Genomic DNA, 20,541 nt, shown 5'->3' on the forward strand with positions numbered 1-20,541 from the left:
ATTACCTAAAAACTGAATTGAATGCATAGTCCCGAGGCAAATATGAGATGAGAATATATATTCTTGGGAACAAACCCATTTTTGTGGGGTGGATGGGAAGAAGGGGTCCTGGGGATAGGGGATGTGACGTACCGATGTCTGCCATGATTGCAAATGAAAGTTATATTGAATCAGCCTAAGTTTAAGATTCATTTTAATTTTTTTCTTTTTTAAAATAAATTTCACATTCTTTGTTTTAACTAGTCAGTAATTCTGTAGTGACAAACTTTCCTCACTGTCATATCCCTGCCCGAGTAATAACAAGTGATAACGGTGGTTGGAGTATTTCCATTGAATTATCTGATGCCATGAGAGCCTCTCCATACATTTACATGACAGAGAGAAATTTACATAGAAGTCACAGATAGCAAATGAAATGTTTATCCTCACTATGGCTTCAGGCTGGGAATTTTGCTTTCTTGTTGGTATAGCAAAGGAGATTTAGATGCTGGCAGCATAAGCCAAAGGTAGGGAAGAGTTTATTGTTTCAAATACCTGAAAAACACTGTATATTGTCCTAATTCTGTTTTTATCATATCTCATGACAAAATAGACAAAATAATAAGTTGTTCCTCTCCAAAGTTAAGTCCAGTAGAAGTTTCTTTATTGCTGGTTACCAGGGTATCTCTGGAAAGAATGGCTGGGCTTTAGCTTTTCTACTTTCCTTTTTTGTTGTATTGGAAGGCAAAAATGTGATACTTCGTTCAACTAAAATATACATAATTTTTCTTGGAAAACACACACACATATAATGTGGAAATACTAATGACTCTAAAATAAGAAATTGTTGCTCACGTACCAAATGTTGTTATATAAAAGTTTGAGCAGAACTCCTCAATTTTGTTATTTTATCACCAAAGGGTGATTAATAGTACTATAAATACCTTTTAACAATTTCAGTGGCTAACCATTACCACAAACTTCCATTGTGTCACTTACACTTAGTGCTTTGTGACTCATATTATTATGAATACATATCCATTGTACATATTATAAAACTGTAGCATTTTATTATTACTTTGTAATTTTAGTGGGATCTAATGCCAAAATGTCATAGGAATGAAAAGTTGGTTGGTTTTTATGAATAAGAATTTAGAAATAATGAATGAAGACTTATTTGTTCACCAAAATATACACTGCAATTAATATGAGTCTACAGTCTTAGTGTTTCATAGTACTTGATAAGCTTAGCAACTGGAAACATGCTGGGATTGTATTGAAAATCTAATAGCAACCTGATAGCATTTTATACTAGCTTACACATGTTGTCAAAAGGGGATATTAGGTAATGCTTATCTTTGCATCTGCAAATACTATTTAACATGAGTTGCACTATTTGCCACTTATGTTAAAGAAAAGGGTAGAATATCTTTGTTAAAAATTTTAACCATTTAATATGAAAGTAACACTTAACTTCTATGATTCTCTCACAGCCGACTTCTTTTTCTACTTACCTAAGAGTTTAACCAACCTTTCATAATAGAGTTGGTGTAGATTATCTTTTAGAATTAAAAAAAGATAGTTGAAAATGTTTCAAAAGCTATACTTTCAAGGCAAAGTATTTGGTGTTAATAGATCATGGTGGCTTGTACTTTATCAGGCATAACATATTTTTAGAAGACCAGAAGAGATACTATGTGGTTTTCATTTTAAAATATAGTTTTGATGGAGAACTATTTTATAACATTTGAAAGAAAATACAGATTTCCTTAAAAATCTGTTTTAATGGCTCAAGTCACAAGAACAATATTCAGTTGCTTTGTTATATTCAACTGAATTTCTTTTAAATGTTTAAAAGTGGTGGCCAGATTTGAGGTGTGACATGGTAGAGAGAATATTTCTAGCAGACTAATATTTATCTTTTCAGGTATTTTTCATTTACACTTTTTCAGGTTCTTGTACTACAGATAGCTTAGATAGTAGCATATCTAGTGCAAAATGGAAAGAAGAAAATCACATCTGACAAGCTTGAGTACCGATTGTAGTAGTGATTTCACTTTCATGTATAGATATCTGAATATATCTTTGAAACTTGTTCACATATTCTGTTCATTACATGAAGCACCAATTGAATAGGTCCAATCAGTAGGTACATTGATTAATGACATATTGATGAATAATATACAAAGATTGTGATGCAAATGGGAGCTGATATTAAACTAAGCGTTACAAGATGTTCCTTCTTTACGTTCTTACTATGTATCCCAGAAAAACGTAACTAATAATAACAGCTGAAGACAGCCTCTCATTTTAATTTGTTTTATTTATCTGTATCTACTCCTGGCACTTCTAGACTTGATATACCCATAGCGTTCAGTAATGAGAAAAGTTAGCCAAAGAGAATATGTAATACTTTCAATTTCATGAAACTAATTTCCAGGTTATTAAAAAGAGTAAGTTCACACACACATATGTACACACACACACACAAATACATTTGCATACACATACATGCACACTTCCATAATCTATAATTTTAAAACTTTTTGTAAAATACATTATCAATTTTCTAGCCTATGACAAATCTACTTAATTTAGTTTAGGTATGAAAATTGGTCGCATTATTGTTCTTGTTACATTTACAGCCATGAGACAGACTTGTGGTTCTTCAACAGCTGTGCAGAGCAGAGACGTAAATTTAAGGTAAATGCCATTGCTTTGCTATCTTAGATGAATATTAGTATATAGCGTTGTAATCACTTCCTTCGTTGTAGGTTAATATCTTATATAAGGTTCTCTTTTCCAGTAGGTAATTAATTTTTTTTTATAATTCTGTTTTAAATAGTTCGAGAATGGAATAGTAAAAAGCAAAAGTGAATTAAACCTAGGGGTCTTATTCTGACTCTGCCACAAACTAGTTATATAAGCTTGAGGAAGTCACTCAACATCTTTAAAATAAAGACATTGGGACACCTGATGGACAAAATATAATATTCTGTGGTTAAAAATTTATTTCACTTTTTTTTTTGAACTAAGTGATAGGCATCGTAATGTTTCAGGAAAAGCTGTATCTTGGATGTTAGCTTATGCATTAAGGATTATGTTTGCCTATTCGTTTGTTTTCAGTTACAGAGCACTTTATTAACATACCATAGCCAAAAATAATGCTTTGGAATCAAAATAGCAAATCCCATATGTTTGAAAACCATGGTGCAAGTATCATTTTATATAACATCTAAGGAAGTTTTGTTTAATGCCTTGAAATAATTTTATAAATTGCTTTTAGGGAAAATCTAAGCTACACAAGGAGTTATTTTACCATGTATTTAATAAACTACATTAAAATATGTTGTGATATAATACAATTTAACAAATTTCTACCATCCTCTACTTCACTCCAAATTGTTAAAATTAGCATTGTCCAACAAAACAAGAAATGCTGCAATAAACTAATCAGCATTTCTAAAATTTCATGTTCCAGGGAAAAAAATCAAAAATAAAGTATAAAATGTATAAATAATGAAATATTTATCCTGGGTTAAAATACTAACTCTGTGGGTAATAGAATTGGACACTGATAAATATGTTTTAGGAAATTATTAAAGTCCATTCATGCAGTGGTAAAGAATGAAATTGAATATTTCCTTTTCAACATTAATATTTGATTTCTAGTTATAAGAATTAGAGAGAAACTAAAACACATTTTGTTCCAAATACTGAAAGCAACATAAGCAAGAAATCTGCAATATGTGTTTGAGTAGGGCAATCTACTGTGATGCAGAAAACTTAGAAAGAATTTTTTTTTTTTTTGCGGTACGCGGGCCTCTCACTGTTGTGATCTCTCCCGTTGCGGAGCACAGGCTCCGGACGCGCAGGCTCAGCGGCCATGGCTCACGGGTCCAGCCGCTCCACGGCATGTGGGATCCTCCCGGACCGGGACACGAACCCGTGTCCCCTGCATCGGCAGGCGGACTCTCAACCACTGCGCCACCAGGGAAGCCCAGAAAGAATTTTTAAAAGTTGTTTTTTGCTATCTATATTTTCTGTATATCAGAAAAATAAGCAGTATTATATTTTTATATCATAAATTTTAAAAAGAGCTTAATTTAAAAACTACTAAAAAGGACAGACTATGCCTTGTGTGGTCCTCATTTTCCCATTCCAGTAAAGAACATTTCTTAAGAGGCAGCGTGAAATAGACAGTCTTGTAGGAATGTTACAGAATAAAATCATTCTTAAAATATTATGATGTTGCCACCTGCAGCCAGATGCACAGGGCTGACGCCCCGTGGAGGAGGGTCTGGGACCTCCAGTCCATCGCTGCTAAGTGTGCTGCGTGGAAAACTTGTGAACGATCCACTCATGGCATGGAGGACAAAGAACATATGTTTTGGGGTCTGAAGCCTATCTTTGGCCTCAGTTAGTAGAACCTTGGGTAGAGTAACTTGATCTCTTGAAGCCTGTTTCCTTATCTCTAAAATAGGAATAAGGATACCCACCTTGCCAGATTGTTGTGAAGACTAAAAAGAGTACTATATAAAGTGACTAGCATGAATCCTTGCACTTATAATAAATTAATAAATAATTTCTGTTACGCTCAGCTCCAGGAAATTTATAATTAATCCAAAGCTATGATAAATATTCTATAATATGTTACCTTCTACTTGGTCATAATTGTCACAATTCACTATTCACTCTGATATGAAGTGTGCCTAATTTATGAGAAAGCAACAGTGAGTGTTTTAGGTACTACTAGAGTATGTCCCCCTGTTGTAGGCCTCCACACCATGTATATGTCACACTTGCCACATATAAACTTATAATGTTTGTCTTCCCTGCTAGACTGTGAGCTCTATGACAGCAGGGATCATGCATGTCCTACTCATCTTCCAGTGCCTAACACAGTGCCTGGTGAATAATAGAGCTCAGTAAATACCTGCTGGAACAATGAATGAGGGGGAGATTGTGTTGAGTGGAGAGTGTGAGGAAGTTGGAGGGGGTAAAGCTTCATTCATTCAGTGAAAACTGAGTATTTATGTGTAATATCCTCAGGGATTTATGATTTGGTTGAGGAGATAGTAATACTTGTGCACAAATATCAGGGCACAGTGGATGTGCTGTGGGAGTCAGAAAAGCAGAAAGTGCTATAAGTATTTTACCTTATTTTACTGAGTATAGTTGACTTACAATATCGTATTAGTTTCAGATGTGCAACATAGTAATTTGATTTTTTTTATAGATTACACACCATACAAAGTTATTTTATAAAGTATTGACAATATTCTCTGTGCTGTGCATTACATGCTTGTAACTTACTTGTTTTATAACTGGTGGTTTGTACCACTTAATCCCAGTCACCTCTTTCAGCCTTTGTCCTACCCCTCTTCCCTCTGGTAACCACTAGTTTGTTCTCTGTACCTGTGAGGCTGTTGTGTTATATTTATCTGTTTTGTTTTTTAGATTTCACATGTAAGTGAAAATATACAGTACTTGTCTTTCTCTTCTGACTTATTTCACGAAGTGTAATACCCTCCAGGTCCATCCATGTTGTCCCACATGGCAAGATTTCATTCTCTTTATGGCTAATATAATCACATCTTCTTGATCTGTTCATCTATCAATGGACACTTAGGTTGTTTCCATAGCTTGGCTATTATAAATAATGCTGCTATGAACATTGTGGTGCATATAACCTTTTGAATTCATGTTTTCTTTTTTTTTTTTCTTTTGGATAAATACCCAGGAATGAAATTGCGGAATTGTGTGGTAGTTCTATTTTTTATTTTATTTATTTTTTTTTTTTTTTTTCGGTACGCGGGCCTCTCACCGCTGCGGCCTCTCCCGTTGTGGAGCACAGGCTCCGGACGCGCAGGCCCAGCGGCCACGGCTCATGGGCCCAGCCGCTCCACGGCACGCGGGATCCTCCCGGACCGGGGCACGAACCCACGCCCCCTGCATCGGCAGGCGGACTCTCAACCACTGCGCCACCAGGGAAGCCCTCTATTTTTAATTTTTTGAGGAGCCTCCATCCTATTCTCCATAGTGGCTGCCCTGATTTACATTACCACTGACAGTGTGTGAGGATTGCCTTTTCTCCACATCCTCACCAACACTTACTATTTCTCGTCTTCTTGATAACCATTCTGACAAGTGTAAGATGACATCTCATTGTGGTTTTGATTTCATTTTCCTGATGATTAGTGATGTTGACTCTATACGCATTTTAAAAGGAAAATTATTAATTCAGGTTCAAGTGATCAGGGAAGGCTTTGTGGAGAGGTAGCATTTATGTTAGGCTTAAAGAAAGGGAATTTGGTAGATAGAGAAAGTAAAGGACAATTTTTGATGGAGACATTTTCAAAAGATGTCATCAAAGATGTAGAGATGGGAAATGGTGAGGTCTGGTTAGGCAAGAGTAAGTAGTTTGTTTTGACCAGCATAGAGATGTCACACTAAAGGAATAACGAATGTATTGGAGGGCTAGAAGTGTACATAGCCAATTGTATACAGCCTGAAATGTCAAGCTAATGAGTCTGTACTTTATGATTTAGGCAGCAGAGGTTGTTAAAGGTTTTTGATGAGGAAGTGACACAATGAAAGCAGTGTATTGTGGAGATCTAGTCAACAGTGCTGCATCTGGAGGATGCTTTGGGGGAAGGGAGTTGTGAGAGATCTGGAATAAGGTAATCTTTAAAAAATTTTGAGGCTGGCATTTCATGAATTGAGCTTGAGAAATGTTGAGTTTGAGGTGATGGCATGAAAGTAAATGGAATTAGCAAGCTTTTAGAAAATTAGAGTTTGACAGAGAGGTCAGAGTTAGAGACAAATATTTGTGAAATAATCCAGAAGTGATGGATGAATCCACGAAAGTGGAGGAGATTTCTGAGAAAGAGACTCTAAAGAGGAGCTCACTAACATCGACAATTTTTAAAGCAAGAGGAAAAAGAAGCAGAAGAAATTAAAGAGGGGAAAAGAAGAATCAAATTAGCTTTTGCTCTATTCAATAAGGTCAAGGAAAGGGAGAGTTTTTACAACACAGAGCTTGTCAACCACATCAAACAGTGACCATGAGGATGAGCATTTTCATACATGCACTGTTGAACTGCAACACTGATCATTTCTAACCCTCCTCTTTTTTTTATCATTTGCTAATAACTCAAGATTTGCAATACTAATATTATCAGTAATGAATGGAAAAAAACTTACTTTAATATAAATGTTAAATAGAAGGTAGATAATAAATGTACTTTTACTTCCCTGATTGCTGTGTTTCCAATCATATAAGCAAATGTATATTGCATATATAGTACTGAGTTCCCACAAATTAAATCTGGGAGAAAACTGCTTTCTAGGAGGTCACATTTTCTCTTTTCTTAGCTACCCAAGCCCTTGCCTCTTCCTGTAATCCATTAGGATTTTAAGTATATATTCCCTTGACTTCTCTTCCTTAACTAAAGTAAGAGCAAGAAAGAAATAGAACATTAATATTGTTAAGGGAGCTCTCCATAGGATTTAAGACTTAGGCTGTGAATTTTACCTTAAGATGTTTGGAGGTGTTGTACAAGCTAAATTGAATGACAAAGTGAAGAACAGTGTCAGTACATGATTAAAAACAAAAAGTGAAATTATTTTGAAATTCACTTACATTTAAGATTCATTGTGTTTCCTCTGTGGATTCTATTCATATCTATAATCCTGCATTCTCCATTTCTACTTGGTTTTCTTAAAATTTCTCTGCCACCTTCACCTTTTCCACTGTAGTTTTTCTTCCTTTGCCATTCCGTTCTTTCCTCTCATCATGTAATCTTTTCCATTTAACTTAATCTCTGTCCCTTCAGGCCCCATACTGAGAAAAGAATAACTTTAAGTGCCTTAATTATTTAATTCTATCTTGAACCTAAAAGGTATTCTAGCAGATCATTTTACTAACAAAATAGTAAAACTATGTGACTTCTTAAAATCCAGTATCCAATATTTTAGTTCTGATCTTGCCCCAAGAATAGTTTCTTTTATGCTATTTTAAATTGTAGTTTTAGTATGCAAGCAGCTTTACCCTTGAATATCTCAGATACTTAGGAGGACCTGAAGCATTTCATGCAGTGCGAGAAATCTCCTGTTACTGATGACATGTATAGGTGGCTCTTTCAAAGTCAGCCATCAGAATGGTTTTATCCTTCCTTCCTTAAATCCTTTTGCCAGACTTCCCAGAAAACTTAGTAAGAAATTCAAACTAGAATTGCTTGGGATGGTTGTATGAAATGGCAGTTTTCCTAAACAGATCTTAGGGTGTGCATGATAATTTTAATAACGGTGAATTTGGAAGCACGGCATTTGAAATGATCAAACAGAAGTGTAATGAATTGTTCTTTCAAAAATATTTGTCACTGTACCTTACTATGAAAAGCATATAAGCTCATTATAAGAATCTAATATGATTTTTAAGTTAAATTATGGTTGGTCACTAAGTTATTTTTCCCAAAGGCACTTAATAAATGTTAATAAATTGCTATAGTGTAGTAGATATTTTAAGATGAAAATTATGTTCTCTGATTAGATGAGGATGAAACCACTCATGAGAATTATAGTAGACCCTTGACATTCACAGGGTATGCAGCCTGAGATCTTCATGAACCCTCAAATTCAAGAAATTTCCAGTTCAAAAACACGAGAGGTCTGTGCAGTCTTTCTTCCAGTCTTTCTCTGAATCAAATTACCATCGTCACGTGCAGAGTGTAACACAAGTTAACTTTCCAACTTTCAGTAAAATTTACCTCTTGATTAATGTCAGTTTTTTTTTTAATGAAACAGTTTTTTTCACATCACAGGTTTTTCTACATCAGTGAGAACAGGTAGAGAACAGCAAAGCTATATTTATGATGGAAGGATCCACAGGGGTGGAGGAGTTAGGTTGTGTGTGTGGGAGTCAGCATTCTAAAGACTAGATCAGCCCCCCCAGCATGCTTGATTTAGTTTCATGGCTTGACAGATTCCACAGGTGTAATGTCTTGGAACTTTGGGGTAATTGGAAAATAATCAGACCAATCCTCAACATCTGTGAATTTTAGGATCTTGCAATCTAGCATCAATGAGGAAAATCTTAAGTGAACAAACAAGTTCCCCGTACTTTCTCTGCTGATATCTTATTTGAAGAATTGAGAGAGGCACTCAAGATTAATGTTAATATTTTCATCCTTCTTACTTGTAAATATCCAATAACATCAGTAGATAATCTGGGCTACTCCTTCACAGTAAAAGTTGCCTGGGACGTTTTTGAAAGGCATGGGGGAAGGCTGTGTCTTGGGTATGAAGAGACCCCCCATAGAAGTTCAGTAATGAGTAGAGGCTTTATTTTAGTAACCATTGACTGTTGACTGGTTTGGCCCCGACATTCTGAGCTTGGTATTTTATCCCTCAAATTAGGGAGCCTCTGTTTAGATTCAGTTCACAGTTGAAGGTCTTGAATCACATCCAGCTTGGCTAAAAGTATTTGGTGGTTATTTAAAAAGAAAGGATTTGTTTGATCATGCCGATTTTTATAGTTCTATCATCATAAGCATAAAACCTGCAGGACCTAGTAGTTAAGCATCTTGATAACACAAAACAAACAGACAATTCCTTTGCACAGCATATAAATTCTTAACACTTCTAATGCTAACACTTGCATTGCTGTAAAAGCTGCCACTTTGATATCTTCTACTGCTAGTGCTACTGCACATTCTCAAGTGACAAACCAAGGAACACATTGAACATTATGATGTGCTGACGTGAGGAAAATTTGTTGTCTCACAGAAAAACTGGAGTAAATTCTTCAATAAAATATCCTTGTAAAAACAAACAAAAAACCTCAAAGGAGAAAATCATTCTCTCTATTCCACCTTCTTCCCATAGAACCAAGCATGTAATAGACATTTTTATTTTATAAATTTATTTATTTATTATTATTATTTTTTTGGCTCTGTTGGGTCTTTGTTGCTGTGCACAGGCTTTCTCTAGTTGCGGCGAGCAGGGGCTACTCTCCATTCCGGTGCGCAGGTTTCTCATTGCCGTGGCTTCTCCTGTTGCAGAGCGTGGGCTCTAGGCACATGAGCTTCAGTAGTTGTGGCGCATGGGCTTAATTGCTCTGTGGCATGTGGGATCTTCCTGGGCCAGAGATCGAAGCTGTGTCCCCTGTATTGTCAGGCGGATTCTTAACCACTGAGCCACCAGGGAAACCCCTAGACATTTAAAACATATTCATTAGTGATTAAAATACGTTTACAGTTCTAGTTTCTCAAAAACGTGGGCATCGTTTAAACTTTTTCTTTTATTCCAGGAGAATTTATTTCCCTTAATCAATAACCGTCGCCACTCCCCTGCATAGTCTTAGAGTTCACTTAGGCTAATGGTAGTTTTTAAATCTAAAAAATTACTTGAAAATCTTTTAAAAATGGAGCATCTTGGGTTCATCCAAGAATATTGAGTTAAAATTTGAGGGGATGGGATCTTAGAAAATCAAAATATTTTAAACTCTCCCAGGAGATTCTAATGCAGCTGGTCTATAGTATGTAGGAACCCTGCAACTCTTCTGCAACAGGAAAGTGGTTCCCTGTAATAAAAAGTACTGCGTCTGAATTCTTATTAATATACTGTCATTTTTCCTCCCAGGGACTCAGTTTTCCAACCTACACAATTAAATGGCTGTAAACTAGTGATATCTCAGTTTCCTTCCAGACTCAGCAGTCTTTTAATCTCAGTCCTGTGTTTTGTTTTGTTTGTTTGTTTGTTTATATATGTCTTTAAATCTGAGCTAACTAAAAAGTCCCTGAGCGGGTTTCTTGGGATACCTCTCTCTGTTCATTCTTTCCAGGGGCATTTCCAACAACATTGTGAGAATTTTATTTTTACTATCCTTAGTTCTCATGTAACATTATAAGATCTTATCTTTGACTTTTTAAAAAATAATATCTGCTTTCTAAAGTCCTCAGTATATGTCTGCTATGCCCAATTGGCCTTCCTTTAGGAGTTAGAAACCTTAAGGAAAAAAAACTCCTTGTCTTCAAGGATAGCTGTCCCGTGCAGTGGTCCTGCATGCTGATCTCATTGTCCACAACCCAGTTTTTACAAATTATATGAGCAGCAGTGTCAAACTACTTATGGTTCCTCCAAAATTGCTTCATGTCTCCATACAGGTGACCTTGCCCTTCTCTTTTGTCAATATGCCCTTCTCTGCCTTTCCATCTGGAAAACTTCTGTGAAGCTTTTAAATCATCACTGTCAGGTACTCTATGAAGCCCCCTTTGAAACCCTCACCTGCCACACACACACAGTGTAGAATTAATTATTCCTATCTATGTATTATTTCTATGTCTTAGGTATACTTCTGTTCTTGCATGTATCACACTGAATCATATTTACTATAAGTTCCTTGAAGGCCAGAACTATCTCATTCATCTTCACATTTCCAGTGTCTGGTACATAGTATGTTGTATGTTGTGGTTTCTTTTGTTTGTTTGTTTGTTTTATTTTTTTTGGCCACACTGGGTCTTCGTTGTTGCACGCAGGCTTTTCTCTAGTTGTGGCGAGCGGGGGCTACTCCTCCTTGCGGTGCGCGGGCTTCTCATTGTGGTGGCTTCTCTTGTTGTGGAGCACGGGCTCTAGGCACGTGGGCTCAGCAGTTGTGGCACACGGGCTTAGTTGCTCCGCGGCATGTGGGATCTTCCCGGACCAGGGCTTGAACCCATGTCCCCTGCATTGGCAAGCAGGTTCTCAACCACTGCGCCACCAGAGAAGCCCCATGGTACATTTTGCATAAATGCGTGGAGTCCATAGACAAGTGCTAGTCTATAGCCCTATCAAATTCCCCCTTTCTCCTAGGCTCGAGGTGTGTTTTTCTCAGTTGCCTACTGGGGCATCTCAACCCAGATCAACTTGTCTCAGACTGCAATTATTTCTCTCTCCCCACACTTGTTTTTGTTAACTTTTTCTGAATTCTGTTCTACAGTCTCCAGCTGTAAACTCTTTTAATTTGATTGGGCCATATTCCTCTGCCGTAATGTGAAAATCACTCTGTTTTTCAACCTCTCAGCATGGCACAAAAGGCTATAAATTATCATACACCTGTTACTTTATAACCATGATTTAATCCTCACTGCTTACTGAACATGCTGTTTATTCATTTATTCATTCATTCACAAATGTTTGTAGTTCACTTCTTATATACTAGGCACTCTGCGTGGCATCATGAACTATTAGAAGTTGGACACCTATTTGCCTTTGTTCCTGTTTCTCCATCTGTTTAGAATGTCAGCCCCACACCGTCTTATCTGGTTGCCAAACCTTTACACACACCTCAAGATCCTATTCCCTTGAGTCTTCTGACTCTTCACAGAGAAATAATCCCTCACTTACATATATTTTCAGAACCTGTACCATACTTTTTTATTATTCTACATGTATTAGTTACAAAGGTAGATTATACCATATTTTATTAAAGTTATTTGACTACTTCTGTAGCTCAGTCTCAGACTCAAGCCCTTTGAGGTCAGAGATTATATTTTATTTCTAACATAATGCTTGGCACATGGTAGATGCTAAATAAACCTTTGCAGAATTGAATTGAACTAGGCCAATTGAATTGCTGTTTCTTTGTCAGAATAAGTTCAAGGTACCACTTCTTTCAACCTGATGAGACAAGTATGAAGGTATATTTATCAGCTTCTCTGTACTTCGTAGAAAGAAACTTGTAAGCAGACATGAATATCATTATCATATCATATCATGTGACTATGAATATATCATATCATATCATATGAATATCATTAGAAGACCAGATTCAGGCCCACCCTGCTCTCACATTACTAACACATCTTGTCTATTCTCTAGTTAGGCAGTCTGTTTATGAATAATACTCCAATTGATTCCCTTTCCCGGGTAGAAAACATGTAATATACTTATTTAACAATAACAGTGAACTCTTTCTCCTTTTATCTTTACCTAAATATTTTCTTTCCTGATTCTGTCTTCTGGTTTTTGAATTGTGTATACATATAAATATTTTGCTTTCAATAAGCCCTTTACTCCTTATTTAGTCTGTTTCTTTTGAACAAGATATACTGCTTCATATAATTCTGTACTAGTCATGCTTCTAACCCCACTAAATATCAATGATACTTTTACTAGGGTACTGGAAGTGAGAAATCTACTCAATAAAATGATATTGGAAATGTACAGGACACAGATGATATATGAGGATTTCTCAAATAATATCAGGGAACTATACGTTCTACATGATTTATTGGTATATAGTTTTTATGAGTTAATTTTATCTATTGCTTTAGCCATGGGGATTTTGGATATTTCGACTAAAACCCTGTCTAAATTTACTATGGAGTTTATCAGCTGCTCTGTTCAGGAATATAGATTTATTTTTCCTGTGAAACATGAACTCCATAGACAGAAAGTCCAGATTTGGCTGGTACAGCTGCTCAAGGATGACGCAAAAGACCAATGTTTCTTTCAGCCTCTTGTTCTGCCCCAGTATAGCCTCTGTCTTCATGGTCACAAGAGGGCTGCCCCTTCTCCAGGTATCATGTTCATGTTCCAGGTAGAAAGAAGGGGAAGGCAAAATACAAATAAATGCAAGTCAGCTGAATAACAAGTTTTCCCAGAAGCCCCACAGAATAGCTTCTCTTTCCATTTCATTGACCTGAACAGTATCACGTGAACACTCATTGCTTCATCTGAGTCTGTGAAGCTGATTATATTCAACCAGGCCTTTCGTCAACTTGAACAAAGTTTGGGTTCTTTTGGTAGAGAAGAAGAGAAGGATGAATTTTGAGATAGGCATCTGAACAGTGTCTGCCGACAACAGTTTAACATAGCTGTTAGTACCTCATGGGGCCTAAGAAATCTGTGAAAAGAGATTCTGTTTAAATTAAAAAACAAACCCTTGTGTTGAGGGCTGACTTTCAATAGATTGCAGTAAGGGTGCTTCTCTGCTGTGTAGGAAACCCCAAGAAAAGAGATTTTATGACTTGAGATACTTTAGTGACAAGAAATTTTGTTTTTTGGTAAAATTTCTTCTAGGAACATTTAGAAAGACATAAATCTGGACATTAATGTGATTAAAGGTCAGTTAGTTATAGGTCAGTTAGTTATAGGACTTTATTCTAAGTTTTAATATTTTTAATCATAACTAAAATGTTATTAAAGACTCCATATATTTTGAGTACTAGGTAAAGCACAATACAACGTAAGCTAAGCAGAGGTAATTCTTTCCCTCCAGGAAATTGCTACTGAAGCTTGGCAGCACTGGTGAGGTACCCCAGCTGAACATACATAGGCAGTGGAACAAACACTGGAAAGTTTAGATAAATGAAGCATATGCATATTTTGCAAGTACAGAAGCAAGTGTTTTTGAAGGATAGTGAAAAAAATAGTCGTAGAAGGTAAAATTTAAACAAGTTAAGGTCAGAAATTTTTTTTTTCACTTGGCTCTTACATATTGCTGGAAACTTTAAAAGAAAGTTCTCACTTTCCTTCCAGCTATAGTGAAGATAAGAGTTGTATTCCATACTTTTTCTATATTTCCTGCAGTAATCTGGATTGTAAGAAACTACACTAGAAAAATAGGTACTACCAAGGAAACCCTTCTTGCTCTCCCTCACCTCCATCCCTACGGACCCACATGAGTTCCTGCTGTGTTCCAAGTGCCAGGTACCTCGCCCATGATTGGTCATTTTATCTCCATGGAAACCCCAGAATTGGTCAGTACTATTCCTGTTTTACCTGTGAGGATCAGAGAGCCAGAAGCGTTCAGTAACTTTCCCAAGGAGCCAGGGCAGAATGTCAGATGTGTCTTGTTACCAGAACATTTTTTTTCCACCATCCTTTATGTTTGAAATGAATGAATCATTTCTTCAGGAATTCTCAACTTCAGGACAGGCAGGAGGACAGAACAGGCAGACATTCCTCATTCTGTGAAGGCTGCCTGTCTGGTGGAAGGCTCACCATTCTGGGGAGTAAGAATGGGAAGTCCCTGTGCTGTGTGTGATTCTGCCCAACCAAACCAGGATTATTCTTGTGAGTGTTTGTCATCACTTCATCCAGGGCTCCATGAGAATAAGAATTAATCATTGGTTTGCATCTGAGATACTGTAAATGCATAATGATTTTTAATAATCTCACCTTCTCTAATAGGTCCTGCATGCTTTCTGGTAATTATCCAGAATGAAATTAAAATGAAGTAGAGTCCATCCTCTTCTTAAAGTGTGTGATTTATGAAATTAGTGCAATTGGATTTTATCTTGCAAACAAAAGAAATAGTATAACTTTTATACTATTAAATAGTATAACTTTTAATAGTATATTAAATAGTATAACTTTTATACTATTATTTAATAATAGTATATTAAATAGTATAGTATAATAATATACTATTTAATAATAGTATATTAAATAGTATAACTTTTATACTATTAAATAGTATAACTTTTATACTATTATAGTATGAACTTTTCTTCAGAGAAATACATCATAAATTTAAGAAGCAAAGAAAGTAAGCCAAATAATCCTGTTATTTTTGTTCTCTGTAGTAAAATTGTGAATGTTTAAAGATGTCTAGCTATTTTTTTATCAGCTCTACCTGTATGTGGTTTCTTTTAATTTTATTTCTAATATTCATTTGCAATAGGCATTTTGCATATCATTAGACAAGGAAGATGAGACTCTAATGCCTTGTCAGTTCAGGCAGGTATATGGTGGACTAGGTGCAAGGTAGGAGGAGGAAATAGATTGTACTTCACAGCTCATTTACCCTCTGAAGAAATATTCATTTCTCTCCCTCTCTAAATCTCTGTGTCTCCCCCCCCCCATCTCCCCTTCTCTCTTTCTCTCTTTTCCTTTCCCCCTCTCTTCCTCTCATATTCTGGCTTTCAGGCCTCACTCTGCAACCCCTTCTTTAAACACTAGAACATTTAAATCTATCTATGAAATACAGAGACGCATATACATAAAGTAAAAAAGACTCAGTACTTTCTGGTTCGTGATTCCTGAGACTTTGAGGACACCAGAACTTGTTGGAAGCAGTGTGCATGAGATATCAAGTTTCTGATGAAGGACTGTTAAATGGGTTATTCAGTGCTAAGATGTAACTTGCCATCACTAAAGGGTCAAAATAGCATTGATTAACAGTGTCATACCAAATACAAATTGCTTTAAAAGAAACATCTGTTCTGGGACTAATTGAGAGTGAGGACTACTTCTTAAGAACTACATCAGAAAGGAGTACTTAAGCAATCGATGCAGTTATGGTATCTGGCATTCCATTCAAGAATTTCCAGCACTGCTGGACTAGAGCACAGGTTAGTTAATATATTTTATTCCCCGTCCCCCGACCTTTTTGCTTGCTATTCTATTCAAGGAGATATTTATTTAATAAAAAGAGAGTTCAGGAGTAATGTAGAAATAAATGGAAAAGTCTACTTTATACAATTTCGTATGAAACAAATAATTACCATGCTCCAGTGGAAAAGCTACAAGCTAAAAACAAGATAGCAGTAAGATTTCGAAACTGGTTTACAGTACTTCCATGTATTAGAATTTACATCCTCAGTCAATCAATCCATCAGAGAAACATGACTAAATGCCCTCAGTGTATTAGATACTTTGCTAAGCAGACATCAGGTACCATAGGGGATTCAAAGATGTTCCTATCCTCAGAGAGTTGGCAATCTGGCTAGATAAAGAATTCAAGATAATAACCATTCTTCTAAGCCATTTTAAACAAAACTCAGTGGTTTAAGGTTAAAAATAAAAACCCTCCTTGACAGTTATGGCTTTTTATGGAATAAATTGCCTTTTTTTTTCCCCCTCTAAGTGTTTAGTGAATCAGCCATCACTTATAAACTGAGCAGAGTAGGGTTTTCTTCATTTTTTGTGCCTCCTGAGGCTTTGTTTGTGGTTCTTTAAAATTTGTTTAGGACTGAGTTCCAGAGTCTAAGGGATACTGAAGCATGGAAACGAGTCTAAGGATAACAAGTAATATGATAGAGATGGTTAAAGGGAAAATGGGAGAGCCGATCACAAAGGGAGTTTACCCAGATCGAAAAGAAGAAAAGGGAGAAAAAAGTATTTTAATAATTTCTTCACATTCAAAAGAAATTATCATGCCGAGGGTAGTAGGCATTTATTTTTTTGCATTACTGAGACTAAGGGAAGAATATAAATTCTGTTTTAATAAGACTAATCAGAGTACTTATGTGCCGAATCCTCATGTCAGTGAAGGTTTTTAAGAGTTAACATGTTTGATGAAAAACATTTATAGCCACCGTTCTAAGTCCTGGTTTCAGTTTGCAAATAGCCTCATTTTGAGTGATTATTAAAGCAATGTGTGCTTACAAAAATAATTCAGAAACACAGAAGAATATGAAGGACTCAAATTCACCCAAATTCCAACCTCCCAGTGATATTATTAACACTTATCTACATGCTTACCAGCATTTGTGTGTGCGTCCACATGACATCATCATGCCAGTCTAGAAATGAATGCAGTTTTATATTTTGTAGTTTCTTTTTAAACATAAGAATCATTTGCATCCAGTTGTTGGCGTACAGCTTCGTTTAGGACCATGGAAAAGCACGAGCCTGTTTGTAAATGACCTGTTGTTGCTCGGTTCATGCTTTGCTGTAGCGGTAAGAGGCCAGACTCTGCTATATGGGGGACTCTGGGTTCCAGGACCGACTCCAGCACTCAGTACTGTATGACTCTGGGGAAGGCAGGGCAGTGGAGCCTCATTTTCCGCTTCTGTCAACTGAGGGGATTTGACTCGTCTCTAGCTCTAAAAATTTATTATCCTAATGCTTTGCTTTTAGCAAAAGTGTATACCTTTATAGCAGCTTATATTTACAGAAAAATCAGCCTTCTTTATTACATGTCAGAAAGCTTTTAACTTTGATAACGAGTTAGTTTTCGCCTTAATAGCACAGACAAAAAGAAACAAGATTATTTTAAAATTTGGAAATTTATGACTCATTTACTGAAGTTAAAATATTCTGATAACTCAGAGAAAAAGTGAAATTTGTTGTTAGAATATTATACAATGTGCATATTAATCACACACAAATATAGTTTTCATCCCATTATGTTCTACGTGCCCCCCCATGACATGCCAGCTTATCTATTTAGAGTACTTTTCTGTGTGCTCAATTGTATATGTAAGGTTTCTAATGAAGAAAAATAAAATAAGGAATATTTAGAAATATAATTATGTAGAGGTCACAACTGTGGAAATTGCTTCTCTCACAATCACTATAACTTGGCTTTATTGCCTAAATTATATAGTAATAAAAATTATCTGTATACTCCTAGAGTAACTAGTCTTGGTTCTTAGTAAGAATTTGCAATCTATTTATCTAAATAGAAAACAATTCTGTTATTATAGTCACTTTTGAAACAGTGTTTTCTAGTACACTTGAAGCCATGAGTTGAAATACTTCAGATACTGTGAAATAAAAAAAAACTTTAAACTCTTTCATTAGTAAAAATGCTTGCAGGCTTCCCTGGTGGCGCAGTGGTTGAGAGTCCGCCTGCCGATGTAGGGGACACGGGTTCGTGCCCCGGTCCGGGAGGATCCCACATGCCGCGGGGCGGCTGGGCCCTGTGAGCTATGGCCGCTGAGCCTGCGCCTCTGGAACCTGTGCTCCGCAATGGGAGAGGCCACAACAGTGAGGGGCCCGCGTACTGGAAAAAATAATAATAATAATAATGTTTGCTACAATTTATTTATCATAATAGCTATTATTCGTTCAAATCAATCTCCATGAGTTATGGGAAGGAATATAGAGCTGGGTTCAGGATGCCTGGACCATAACGCTGTTACAGTGTTGTGAGAACTTGGGCAAATCATGTCAACTCCTCTGACTCTCTGTTTTCTCTTATATGGTGAGAATTACTAAATAATGTGCATGAAAATGTAATAGAAATGTAAGCTACAATTAATTTCTTTAGTATTTTTCCTTCTAATAGAATGAAAACACTTATAAAAGTAAGATCCTGAATGAAATAGTGAACTAAGAATTCAGCCAGTCAGTGTTTACCTCTTCAGAGGTCAGCAGCATATAAATACACAGATCAGTTTTGTTGATTGCTCCCGTTCATTACTGTGCATGCTCTCATTCATTTTTCAGGAAATAAATAACATCTTTAGAAAGCTCTAACTTCATTTTCCATTCATAATAGAAGATTAGAGAGAGACAATTTTGTTGACAGATTACATGGGTGTCTTATATTCCACCAGTTGGAATCTAGTGAATGATTTAAATACACCAAGTACAAGAATATGTATTAGTAATAAACTGACTTCCTTTCTGATGGCACTGAGCATGTGAATACCCACAAACACAGCTGGACCCTTTAAAGGATGAAAGTAGATTTCTGCTTGTTAAACTCTGATGTATTATTGTTAAAACATAAATGGAACCCAGTTTTGAAAAGGTGTTCCAAAAGATGCCACAATTATCTGAGCTGCACATACATCTCCAGATGATCTGCAGACTTTGCGTGATTCTCCATTAATGCATTTGCTCTTAGTTATATATAAGGATTATATTCCTTACTGAAGTTTTCTAGTTATATTTTTATTGTTCTTTTTAATCCTTTTCCATGTAAATACATATTATTTAAGAAAAATAACTCCAGACAGTACTATCATAAGTCAGTAACAGAAGAGGCCAAAAATGTAAGGGATAGAATTATTTGGTATTATACTTATTCCACTAATTAATAGTAACCAAATAAATATTACGGCTTCCGCAAAACTTTTACCATTTTTTTAAGTCAGGAAACATTTTAAAAATAAAATATCTTCAAAAAATAGCATGCATGCATTATTGTTTGGAACATGCAGGTACCCGTTGAGATTAGTATGATGTGATTTGTCCTGCAGCTGCTTCAAATTAAGAACAGGTGTGGGAGACAGATTATGCAAATACTCATATTAATGTAATTGTCAAATTGGTGTGTTTACCATTGTGCTTTTAAAGAGTAGACTGTACTATTTTAAATGTAAATTAGCTTCATTCTTGAGAGCAGCTATTGGGTAATGGAAACTTGGTCCTGGCTTAGAAATGAATAATTTCTAATAGACAATAACACAATTCTAAAATCTGACATTTTCTTTCCCAGTAAACTCTTCCACACATAAAAAATGACAATTCTATATTATTTTTAGTACATATATAGTCATGGAGGTTTGTGTAAGTTTGAGTTCATTTTGGCACGAGACTACTATTTTCTTTTTTATTGTGGTACATAGTGATTACTCATAGCTTTTGATCTCCTTCTATCTTTTCTAATTCAGAACTCATCTCAGCTTTCCATCTTTATGGATCTAAACGCTTAAGAAATATATATTTTGGAGAAATTGCATTATATTTAATTTAATAATAATCTTACCTCATAGAATCTAGTTGCCTTCCGTTGTATTTTAATATTTGAAATGTTTAAACACTAATGTTGGTATTTTTAACCGTGTTTTATGAATACAGAGCAGGCTTTTACTGCTAGTTCATTCATGTATCTGTGTG

General features: G+C 35.8%; 1 protein-coding gene across 9 annotated transcripts in view; it reads left to right on the forward strand.

The window, feature by feature from the left end:
* FOXP2 (forkhead box P2) overlaps positions 1–20,541 on the forward strand; it is a 532,381-nt gene that overhangs the window by 378,276 nt on the left and 133,564 nt on the right. The window contains exon 2 of one of the 9 annotated variants that reach the window (XM_060020766.1): positions 2,625–2,682. The exons of the other annotated variants lie outside the window; for them this stretch is intronic. The gene's annotated coding sequence lies outside the window, so the exon portion shown is untranslated. The remainder of the gene's footprint in view (positions 1–2,624; positions 2,683–20,541) is intronic. 9 annotated transcript variants of the gene reach the window in all.

The sequence above is a fragment of the Delphinus delphis genome, chromosome 9, assembly GCF_949987515.2.
Source record: "Delphinus delphis chromosome 9, mDelDel1.2, whole genome shotgun sequence".
Lineage (NCBI taxonomy): Eukaryota > Metazoa > Chordata > Mammalia > Artiodactyla > Delphinidae > Delphinus > Delphinus delphis.